This window comes from Pollachius pollachius, assembly GCF_949987615.1.
Source record: "Pollachius pollachius genome assembly, chromosome: 10".
In the NCBI taxonomy this organism is placed as follows: domain Eukaryota; kingdom Metazoa; phylum Chordata; class Actinopteri; order Gadiformes; family Gadidae; genus Pollachius; species Pollachius pollachius.
In genome coordinates, this window is record NC_136943.1 from 15,051,912 (window position 1) to 15,064,351 (window position 12,440).

A 12,440-nucleotide genomic window follows, 5' to 3' on the forward strand; every position below is an offset into this window, starting at 1 on the left:
AATACATGCGAGTTCGCACTCATTAAATCAAATCTTTATTTGCTCTGATAAACTTCCCAATCATTCCGATTCCCAGTGAATGCTGATGGGGATTCTGAATCATTCTGTTCATACGAGAATGGTTTCACACAGAGCAAAACATGGGCGCCAACCTCTTCTTTGAGAGCTGTTGAACAGAACCCTGACGCAAATTCAGCTCTTTTGAAACTCCCTGAGGAAACAATGTTGTTTACTATCGACTGCGTGTTCATTACTATGGCTTTGAGACCCTATTGACGGATCATTTGTGGATGAACTAGTAGGCTGAGGGGGGGGAAGGAGAGAGATCGAGAGATCTAGGAAGCGGAATGTAGAGAGAAAATGGGCTAGAGACGGAGATAAAGATATGTGCGTGTTCTCTTCCTGCTGATCAGGGACCTCTCATGGCGCAACAGATGTATTTATCACCATGGCAACGGGGCACGGGAACCAATCCAGCTCATTTCTGCTGTGGCCCAGGAAGAGACCTGGAAGATGTTGGAAGGAACATTTATAGTCAGGGGTGGCAAGTATGATAAGTAAGGAAGCTGGGCACTTTTTAAAGAAAACATCACCCTACAAATATAGAGGAGAGGAACTAAAATGATAGAATGATAAGTATAAAGAATAAAGAGGTCAGTTCAGGGTGTCAACACATGCATGCTCTAAGCATGTAGGCAATAGGCCTGTGATTCTGAGCCGTGGTCCCATTCTACATGTCAGTCCATACAGCCATGAAAGCCCATGGAAATTGCAAAAGAAGGAAAAAGGAAAGGAAAAGGATTCCAAAGAGGATCCATCAAGATTTGAAAACACATTGAGCGCTGTGCTGGCGCGCGGAGGCTGATCCTTATCCTGATTATCAGCGAGATGAGCAGCCTTCTCTGGAGCGGGAGAGAGGCCAGGCCACACCAGACAGACAGTCAGACACCATAGCACCACAGAGAGGAAGACACACAGACACAGCAGACCACGCCAGCCAGACGGACAAACAGAGACCAGACGTAGACAGACAGACAGACACCAGACCACAACAGAACGACAGACACCACACCAGGCCAGACAGACACCAGACGACGATAGAGAGACAGACAGATACCACACCAGGCCAGACAGACACCAGACGACGATAGAGAGACAGACAGACGGACAGACCACGCCAGACAGTCAGACGGACAGACAGACAGGCCACGCCAGCCAGCTAGCCAGTCAGTCAGCCAGCCAGACAGACAGACAGACAGAGAGGGGTGGGCATCAGCTTACTCTGCCAAGCTCCCAGCTCTGGTGGAGAGTTGGCCCAGGGCGGTTTAATCTCACGTGAGAACAGCGCTGGATGGCGGAGAAGCAGGCCCTCGGCTGACCTAAATCTTTGATGCCACCCGGGGCCCCCTGCAGGCCTCGCCAACACGAGAGGGAGGGAGGGAGACGGGAACACAGAGAGGGAGGGGGGAGAGAGATGGGGAGAAGGGGGGGGGGGGAGGTAGAGATACAGAGAGGTCTCAGTGGGAGAGACTGGGGCAGATTGAGCGAGGGGAGAGAGGGATGGGCAGAAGAGAAGGGGGGAGGGATAGAGAGAGCGGCTGAGGCAGAAGAGATTGAAGCGGAGAGAGGCAGACGAGTGTTGCTTCTCCTCTGCTGATTGGGGAAAGGTAGCCGGAAAAATGGTTGTGGGCCATTTTCAAGTATTCTATATACATGATGAATTATTTATCGCGTTATATTTGTAATGTGAGATGGGTGGGTTGCCGGTGTCCATCTCCGTCAAGGCCCCCTGGTCACGTTATGTGATCTGAGACACATCTGCAGGGAACAGCTCGGGACTACCGTCCCCTGCTGGACCCGGAGCTGGTGGACAGGCAGAGATGGAGGGAGTCCAGGAGCCAGGCGAGCAATGCAACTTGACCGGAGCCTCATCTGCCTCTGGCCGTCAATTTGTACCCGTGACGTGGGTCGAGGTGTATCTCGGTAAACACACTGAAGCCCCGGTCCCGACCAGAGCCACCACCGGGCGGCCCAGAGTTTAGCTGCCCACAGTTCAGGCTACGACTGCCAGGACTGAGTTGGCACGCGTCGGCCTTCCCCCGCCCCTGCTGGGACCACGGGTGTGGAGCCGTCACACCCTGGCACCCGGACAGACCGTCCAGGAATGTTCCTCTGGTCCCCTGCCTAGCACGGCCAAACGGCTTTGTGTGTGTGTGTAGTGTGTGTAGTGTCTCTCTCTCTCGCTCTCGGTCTCGCTCTCTCTCGCTCTTGGTCTCTCTCTCGCTCTCTCTCTCTCTGCTGGAAGCCCTGCTGCAGTGGCACAGTTCATAGACCAGGGGGGGATTGCAGAACTAGTGGGCCGCATGTGGTCCCGTTGCTTGCCACTCTGCGGTCTCTGGAATTTAATATCTGGAAATGTGTTAAATGATCGATTTCACCCCATGTTCCGTCTGAGCTGCGGGTGTGCCTGGCTTCTCAGTCCCAGAAGAAGAGCTCGGCTGCTTGTATTTTATTCTGCACATGATTTGAGGGTTCAGTGAGAAGCTGTTAAGGATGATGTGTGTATAACATACAGTATATATATATATATATATATATATATTCCATTGTTCTCTTTTTTTCCCTCTGTATTCCTATATGTGTACAGAACTTCCTATCCTCCTTTGCTTTTTTATTCACTCCCTCCCATTCATTCTTTCTTGACATTCTTTGGTTTTGTACATACATGTGTGTATATATATATACCTCTTCTGCCCTTTCTTCCACATAATTTTGTTGTTTTGTTCCCTCTCCATCTCCCTTATGTTTCCTTGCTCCCTCTCTCTTTGTCTCGAACTCCATCTATCACCCTATGCCTCTTGCCCTCACGGCGGCCGAAGACACCACGAGCGCACAGGACACGCGACCCGTTCGACCTTAGACGGAGCCCCCCCCGCCTATTCACCATGTGAGTCGGGTCACACTCTCCATCATCCCCTCCCGCAGAGAGATAATACTCCTGCCCTCCTCCCCCTGGTCTACGCGTAGGACACGAAAACAGGACCTACTCGGTCAGACATCGGCCCCCTCGACGATGTGAACTGAAACGTATGTGCCGTTAGTCTGATACCATTGCATTTTCTATCTAAGGACACAGCATGGTGTTCAGACATTGTTCAGAGTCCCCCACTCCCCTATGTCGGTGCTCAGAACTGTTTTAGGTTTTAGGTGGAAATGTGAAAACACAAGAGATTTTCTCCTGGATGTGTCCTCTTCACGTTCATTTGTTGTCCCTATGATGAATCTACTATTTGAGATGCGGTGTCCTTCCCAGGGAGATGCAGGAAGTTTTGAAGTTATTTTATGTTAATTTAGTATTCATAAATAATTGTTGTTATTTTATTATAGAATCTCTTTTAAAATAAATTGAAAGTTTCCTTACACTTCATCCTGATTAGAACCACACCTTTAACCTCTCTCCGGGTGTATTTTCTCCTGCATTCAATCAGTAAATTGCATAGCTACTTGGGTAAAAATCACTTCTCATTAGACGCTGAAAGATTGCCTGGAAAGAAACAAAAACATTTATTTTAGTCTTAAGTCTATTGATACTGAGATCCAACAAACGTTAATGTATTCGTACACTAATAGTAATTCAATTATAGGTGGGTTAGGGCAATTTTGCGACGAGCAGAACTCATATGTAAAACACTTTACTGTGATTATTTTAACGTAATTGAGCTCATAATCAAGGTAAACATAACCCCATTAACTCACCTGGATTTTTCCAATCATTCATTTAGCTCAGTCATGTCGACACATAGCTTGACATCATTTGATGTTACTTATGAATGCGAGCGCCGCACTGAGTTGAAGCCACTGATACTTCAACAGAAAGACGCAAGTTGTTGTACAAGCCAGAAGACTACCATGCACCTTTTACTTAACCATTCATATTTACATTACTTTTCTTAGGAAGCTGAGCTGTGTCCTTTCATATGCCTCATCGTTCAATGTTAAACATCACTTTAGTTCTGTAGATGATAAATCATTTTTTTACTATTTGCAATTTAGTCATTTTTCATAGTAATTTGGATGACTCCGGTTTCTTGGCTTCAGGCTGCTAAAGTGGGCAAAATCATATTTTTGGAGGCAAATGAAAAAATGCCATAGTTGTCTCCCAAGAAAATCAGCAATGGTTCCATCAACAAAATAACACATATTTTAAACAAACACCACCAATATTTGGTGGTGCTTTCAGTCACACATTGCAATGACTGCTGAGCTAACCATGATATCAAATAACTCTTTCTATCATGTGAAATCAGGTTACTGCAAGCATGTCAAAACTTCTACCTTAATCATGTCCCACAGTAATCGGATCAGCATCTGTGTTGACATGACGTCTCCTTGACGATTGTTTGGATGCGAGAAGCACTTCAGTCCACAGACGTGGGTGAAGAAACTCACATCCCATGGTATTTCTATCAGAATGAGGCCCAGTGGTCCATAAGTGGTCATCTAAACCACGTTTCTGGTAGAGCTTGATTACGAAAATGATTGATTTCAAATTTGCAAAGCGTTTGGATACGAAGTCCGGTCATACATCCGGGGCCCAGTAGCCAGGTGACATGAGATGTTTTCCTTCACTTAAACAACAACGACAGTCTAACCTAATATCTTGCTCCATCTTTATTTTATTACAAATAATTTCCAAACGGCAAATGAAAAGCCAGGGATAACAGCGTTACGTGTGCATGTGTGTGTTTGAGCGGCAGGCCTCCTAATGGCCAACTGGCTGTTTACGGTGTCGGGGTTAGCACTGGGTAATGACCTGCTGTGGCTCTCTCCTCCCATTAAACACACGCTTACACCGCTCCCAACACATTAGCCCACATAACGTGGGCTAATGTGTATGCAGTGCATAACGTGCACTGCATACAAACACTGACACTTATGTACTTCAAAGGAAATACCTTACAAACAGTCACAAACTCACCGACACAAATACACCAAAACAGCATGCATGAAATACACACACACATACACACACACACACACACACACACACACACCAAAATCACACACCGAAGAAAAAAAAAAATCCCTTACAAGTACACATTCACACATACACATAACCAGACAAAAAGCACATCACTTATTACTGCACACACACACACACACACACACACACGCAAGCACACAGTAACACAAACATACACTCCCATGCTACTGATATTAAGTAGAGGGAAAGTGTGGTTCATTTGAAGAGGCCACAGTAATCATACTCATAATAATAACTAACAGTAAGAGTTTTAATGGTAGATGGCACGCTATAACAAGATGCTTGTGTGTCCCCATTCTGTCAGAGGTACATCTTCACAGTGGACCCCAGAAAGAGCTAGCCTTGCCTAGACTGTCTGCTCACAACATGACCAGGGGCCCAGAGGCCCCTGGAGGAGAAGAGTTAACATCCAAATGTTAATCTGCTGGAGCGCTCATGTTGATTCAGCCGGAGGAGTGCTGCGCCCGTGCTAGGGGGAAATCAGGCATCTAAATTAACCCCCACCCCTTTCAACCGCACACACACACACACATACACACACACACACACACACACACACAAGGACACACACACACACCCACGCACGGCATCCTCAACGCACACGCTTATGAAGTACGCATTTAAATCAACTAACATATGCAACCCCCCCCTCCCCCAGCTCCCCACACACACACACACACACACACACACACACACACACACACACACACACACACACACACACATACAAGTATTACCACATAAGCTGACATATTTTCACACACGGATGCCCTCGTAACGTTCATGGGCGTTCAGCTGTCAGCCCGCGTTGTGCTGCTCCTGGGCCCCTGTGAGGGTGTTGCTGAGGAGCCACAGCAGCAGTGGGGGCCCCGACGAAGGGAAGGGAATCCATTATGAATAACACTTTGCCCCCCCCCCCCCCAACGTTGATAGGAAAACTCCACATCTCATGGTTGACATTGTAGTGGAAGATGGAATAAAAAGTGAAGCAGTGAGGAAACACGCCAACGGTAATACGAACCCATACACATTGATGGATACACACACGTGCACACGCACACACAAACTCACTCACACACACACACACACTTGGATTAAAATATAAGCACACACTTTGACCTCTTGAGACACACACACAGATCCATACCCATACATAGCCTGAGATATAGAGACATATTTGAGGTATAGAGACACATCACACCAAAAACATAAGGCTACGTATTCACATTAATACACACACTAAAACACCATAATGCTACGTAGACACACACATGCATGCCCAAACACAAGGCTACATATTCCTGGACAAACACACACACACACACACACACACACACACACACACACACACAAACACAATGCAAGGTTATGTACACCATGCACCTTTTTGTAGAGCGTTGAGTTGAAGGCACTGAATGGGTCTTGGTGTTGCATGGTTGGCTGGATGGCATCAACGCCAGCAGGCTCACACACAGAGCGAGAGAGGGAGAGAGAGTGAGAGAGGGGAACAGGGTGAAGTTGTGGTTTGTTTGGGCTAATAGGACTGAACCCATCAATGAAAACAAAACGATTGAGCAGGTGAGCTCTTCAGGTAGTAAGCCTTAGGTAACGTTGGTTCAGATGTAGTAGTTTGTGCTAAAGACGGATAGACTCTTAACTTTAAAGTGTTTGAAGCTGGCTTTTATTCTCCCTACAATAGTTTACTTTGAAGTCACGTGCTCGATTTTGTATTCTGTGCTGTTGTATATCGGACTGCTCAACCATACTGAAGGGTTGTTTGTTCAATCTGAATTTTTATTTTGCCGGAAGAAAAAAACAGTCAAATGTTATTAATGGATAAAAAATCTTGACAACAATCAATATGCTGTTGGAACTGTAACCAAAATGTATTAAAGAGTACTCCTTTTGAGTTTATTTGTAAAAGTCATTCAAAAAGCACAATACTGTGTTTTTGTGATTCAAGAGACCTCATAAATCCAGTTATTTTTTGTATGCAGGTAAATCATAAACCCCACACTTCAGGCCAGGAACAATGCTTTTATATGAATGTGGCACATTCTTTTTAGCCATAATAATGGAAGGCAAGCGTTTTGCTTCGCATGAATGATATAACTTTATGGATTTTTTTCCGCACATTTATATATAACGTACATGTACCTCCAAGTGGTCCAGGAAATCTTGACTCGGGTAATACAAAAATAAAATAATAGAAGCGACAAATAATTTTTCCTCCGAGTACAAAAATGAGAGCAATTTCATGAAAGTGTCATCGCTAGGTGTATATTGTGCCAGCGGTGGCGCTTTGAGTTAAGCCATCCCTTAGTAAATGGGTTTAAAATGAGGTAGCACATTCTTTTTAATATAAATATCAGGCGTGGGTTCATACACAGGGAAAATCCATCTCATCTGCAAGGGTTCAATGGACTCAACTGTTAGTATCGCATTTGCAACAGATGGCAGAAAGTCTGGGTTATACCTTTTGTTATTAAATCTAGATTCAGAAACAAATATTTTTCCTGAGAGTTGAAAAATCATTTTAGCTCTATGTTTTCACTGCCACTATTTATCACTATTCATCATGCTATTGGAAGTGAAAGAATGTCAAAAGAAAGTCAAAAAGGATCATTCTGTATTTTATAGGTATTGGGAAACCTCAATAGTGTTCATCAGTATTATGATTGGTGTTTGGACGGTTAGCCCCACCCACTCAGACTCGATCAAATCATAAAATCTGTTCAGCCTTCTAGGTAAAAAGTTAAAAATGTCTTGAAGTGCCTTTTCTGAGATAAATAGCGACATAAGGCCAACAAATGTGCTGAGCTTTGTCCCAGCAAATGTGTCCCAGCAAACGGTTTGTAGCAACAAAGATTCAAACATTTTTTTTTGAAAATTTGAACACAATGGTAACGATAACTATAAGACTAGGGCCTCCATCACAGTTCTTGCGACATAAAAGATGGAGCGAAACATTACATTGCTAAGTTCAGGGCTTGTGGAATTCTAATTTCCTGTTTCTAATTCTGCGGCAGTTGGTTTTGATAATGCAAGGATGCACAGGAAAAGATATATGTACATATATATTATAAACACAAATATGTTATCAAGGAATGAATGCATACAGAGGTACAACCTGTACCGGACGGTTTTAACAGATATAATTAAAAACATAAAGGGTGATAAATGATCTGGAAAAAAGCTGGTTCCTAGAACTCAGTATCATGCATGCAGGACTCTCATCACACTGTTAGCCAAAGATCCCATCGTCTTTTAATAGCACAACAACTTACTTTCGCCACAATAAAAGCCCCGCTCTCTGTCTCTCTGTCTCTGTCTCTGTCTGTGTCTCTGTCTGTGTCTCTGTCTCGCTCTCCCTCTCTCTCTCTCTCTCTCTCTCTCTCTCTCTCTCTCTCTCCCTCTCTCTCTCTCTCTCTCTCTCTCTCTCTTCAAAGATGCTGAGGACATCCTTTATTTTTTAATGGCCTCACCTTCAAATAAATACAGTGACCAAATCATTCTGGTTTTCTCCGAACAATCCCTAAGAGTGGTGGAGGTTCTATATGAGCTTGATAAAGGATTAACGCACTGAACTGCTTCCCGCCTTTAGTAGCAGGCGGTAAAGGAAAAGGCATCGGGGCTTTGACAATTAGGGCCATCTCACCTGACGAGCAAGCCCACACGCAGACAGCTATACACACACAGACACACACATGCAAACACACACAAACACACACACACAAACACACCAAACAAGCACACACACACAAACACACAGACCTAACAAGCACACACACAGCTACACACATAAATACACACATTGAGAGACAGCTACAATTACACACACACACAAACACACACACAGCTACGCACAAATTTACGGACATACAGACACACACAGACACACACACACACACAACTACGCACAAATTTATGGACATACAGACACACACAGACACACACACACACACACATAAACACACACACACACACACATACACACACAAGCCCGCTGCAGCTCATTTTGCAACGGACTGACACTTCCAACTCCTCAAGCGCTCAACAGCTCATGCTTCAATTTGAGGAAGCTAATATCTCAAAATGATTCACAAATGATGAAATCTGTTGGCAAAGCCATAAATAAGTGTGCAGTCTTGTTAATAGGTTCATGCATGTATTCAAAGTTTTGCAAACTATATCCCCACAACTTCTCACCTTCCCTGGTTTTTGCCCTTTTGTCAGCGTGCATCGTCGCAAACTACTTTTCGACGTGACAGAAGTCTGGTTTTCTTTTGTCCCATACGATAATTAAGTCACACCAATGACACACACGTATTGTCAAACGTGCTAAAAGCGTGTTTGAGAGTGAAGGGACAAGTTGTGACATCCTGTGAACGGAGATTGACAGGTCCGTCCTTGTGTTGGCCACCCTCGTCTCTCCACACCGCCGCCATCTGTCCTGGTTTATATGTGGAATACTCCATCTGATACGCGTAGCAGCTCATTAGAGTACAGCACAAAGGGACATTGAAGAGGATTGTGTTTGTCTTGATAGAAATGCAACGACCACAACCACAACCACAACTAGCCTCCAAGCTGAGGTAATCAGGGCATTATTAACCTGGAGTCGACATCTCTCATTACGGCTTATTTCAATCCTTGATCGCTCGGTGGAAAAATGTTGCTCTGAGATTGTTTTAACCCAGCAGCATGTCTTTATCTTTTCCTACATGCACAAAAGACAGGGCAGAGCATTGGGAATGACCGCCCTGCCCACTAAGGGTGTGCCCGAAGCCAAAGTTTGGATGTGCACGTCTAGAGGGTTGGACATATTTAGTATAGTACTGAAGAGTGATTGAGCCAACAATTTACTGAGTTCCTATTCCTTAATGGGTGTTGATATGGAGTTCCAAATATAGTTTATAAAGTACAGAAAAAGTTAACTTAACAATAGGCCTGTTTAAAGCCCAGGATAGAGTAATTGTACAAGGTTATGGAATGAAAAAAGACAAGGATATGGGTGAATACATTTCAATAATAATACATTTTAGACTATAAACTATTACATCTCCTCTTGGTAGCACAACTTCCGGTTTAAACCCTGCTCATTGATGTTTCTTCTGAATATATGTAAAGATAATGATTATGCTAGAACACACGCATATGCACACAGAATCCCACAACCCGATCAGACGCTTGGTTCGACCCACAATGCTCTCAACCTTCCTGTTGGCATCCTTGAGCGAGATGCCCTAAGCCCTACTTGGTCATTAATGACGTGTATCTGAATTCACTGAAAGGTTCTTTTGACGACAAAGCTAAATTACATAAATAGTCAAACAGGTACTTGGTATTTTAGACAAGTAAAAAGTCTTCCCAGCTCCATATCAGGTCCTCAGAGGTCAGCTTTGATGCCAGTGTGTGTGCTGACACATTGAACTCCTATTATATCCTGTGGTTTTTTACACTTTCAGTTCTTTAACACGGGTTCCATGTGTACATGTGAGCAGTGTGTCTTGCGGCTGTAAGAGGATGGAATAGATTTCATGAATGAATTTGCCCTTTTCTCCTTGAGCAACATGGATTTATAGTGTTTAAGTCAATCTGTCTTGCATATACTCAAGGAAATATATCCCGCCAGGAAACATACAGCCAGGCTGGCAATTGTATTGCATAGCTTTACACCGCGTCTTGATTGGTTGAAATATGCAGTTTTGGATTTCTAGATCTGAATACTCAAAATGTAGCTACCTGAAGCAAAGACATGTAGGCTTGAGCATATATAAAAAGGATGCAAGCCTTTCTGTCTTGTATGACGATATGTATGACGATATTGTATCACGATACTGATGTATAGGTATGTCCGTACATTTATACGTCATGTTGACAACCAAACCCCCTGACCCCACCTTTAAACAAAGCTCTAGCAACAAAGCTAAAAGCAATAGAGGGATCCTCTATTGCAAACCAATGTGGTGTTGGGTATGGCTCTCCTTTTGAGGGTCCCACGTTCTGGTGTGAAGTATGATTTGATAATAGAGGCTCTTTAAGTGAAAGTCACAAGTCGTAAGATTGATCCGCTCCCAGTTAGTAGGCGGGAGACTTTCCGAATAAAAGAATAATCAATAATGGTGTTCTGTCAACTCCAACTGGCTGTGCAACTGTGTGACGCGAACTGGGTCAGAAAAATATACTTCTAAACAAAGACAGAGGTATGGGCTGGCCAGCATCATGGGATGGGATTTTATTTACAACATTATTCAAATTACTATCGATCAGCATTAACTCCAGACATGTCCAGATTAATTTAAGCTCAGAGCCAGTTGAAATGTTACACCACATTGCAACTTGAACACATGTTGACACCTGTGTTGCTTAAATAACCGCTATACGAATACATCTTTCTGTTGCCTGTTGAAGGCATTTCATCTAGATCTTGACTTTATTTTTGTACTTCTCTCTCTCTCCTGATGGTCACATCTGTCATTGGTTGAACAGGCATAGCTGAGAATCTAACCCCAGCGGAGGTGTGACAGTCCACTTCTCTTATTCATTCCCATGGAACGTTCTGGCATTTATCACACACATGCATGCACACACGCACAGAACAGTTAAAGCTGGAAAGATAATTAAGTGGTGAGTGTAAAATGTTCTGTGGTTGATAAGTAATTAAAGATTCTTCTTGCCGGTTTCTCCTGTCCGGCCTCACATCGTTTTCCATCATGTTTGATGGTTTAAATTAGAAAATAAAAATGTGACTGACAACATACACATGTACGCAGAGAGACACTGATGCAAATACACCCATCGATACACACGCACAGACAGATACACACAACCCCCCCCGCTCCCACACACAAATACACATACATGCACGGACACACACAGATACATGCCCACTCACGTGCAAACGCATACACGCGCACATACCCACACCAACATATTGATTTATACACAACCCTGCACAAACACACACATGCATACACACACCACACACACATGCATACACACTCACTCACTCTGTCAAACACAAAGTTGTAAATGTTAAATGTCCTATTTTGGTTCTCCATGTGGAACATGAATCTGATTGTAATAATAATCTGAAGTAATAATATCAGGATAATCCCAACAAGGCCTCTACTCAAACACTAAGGGGATTATTTTGTTGTTGTTTTATGTTTGAGTGTCAGGGGGGGTTTCACCAAAGTGCACACACGTACGTGTATGTCTTTTCTTAGAAAGCTATAGATCTTTTTTGTTCCCTGCATACATGTCTCAAGGCCCTTATCCAGGGCGGAAGATAATGGAGTGTACTGCGGTCTTCGTATACAGCCCACCGAGTTTCAGTGTGCGTGTGTGTGTGTGTGTGTGTGTGTGTGTGTGTGTGTGTGTGTGTGTGTGT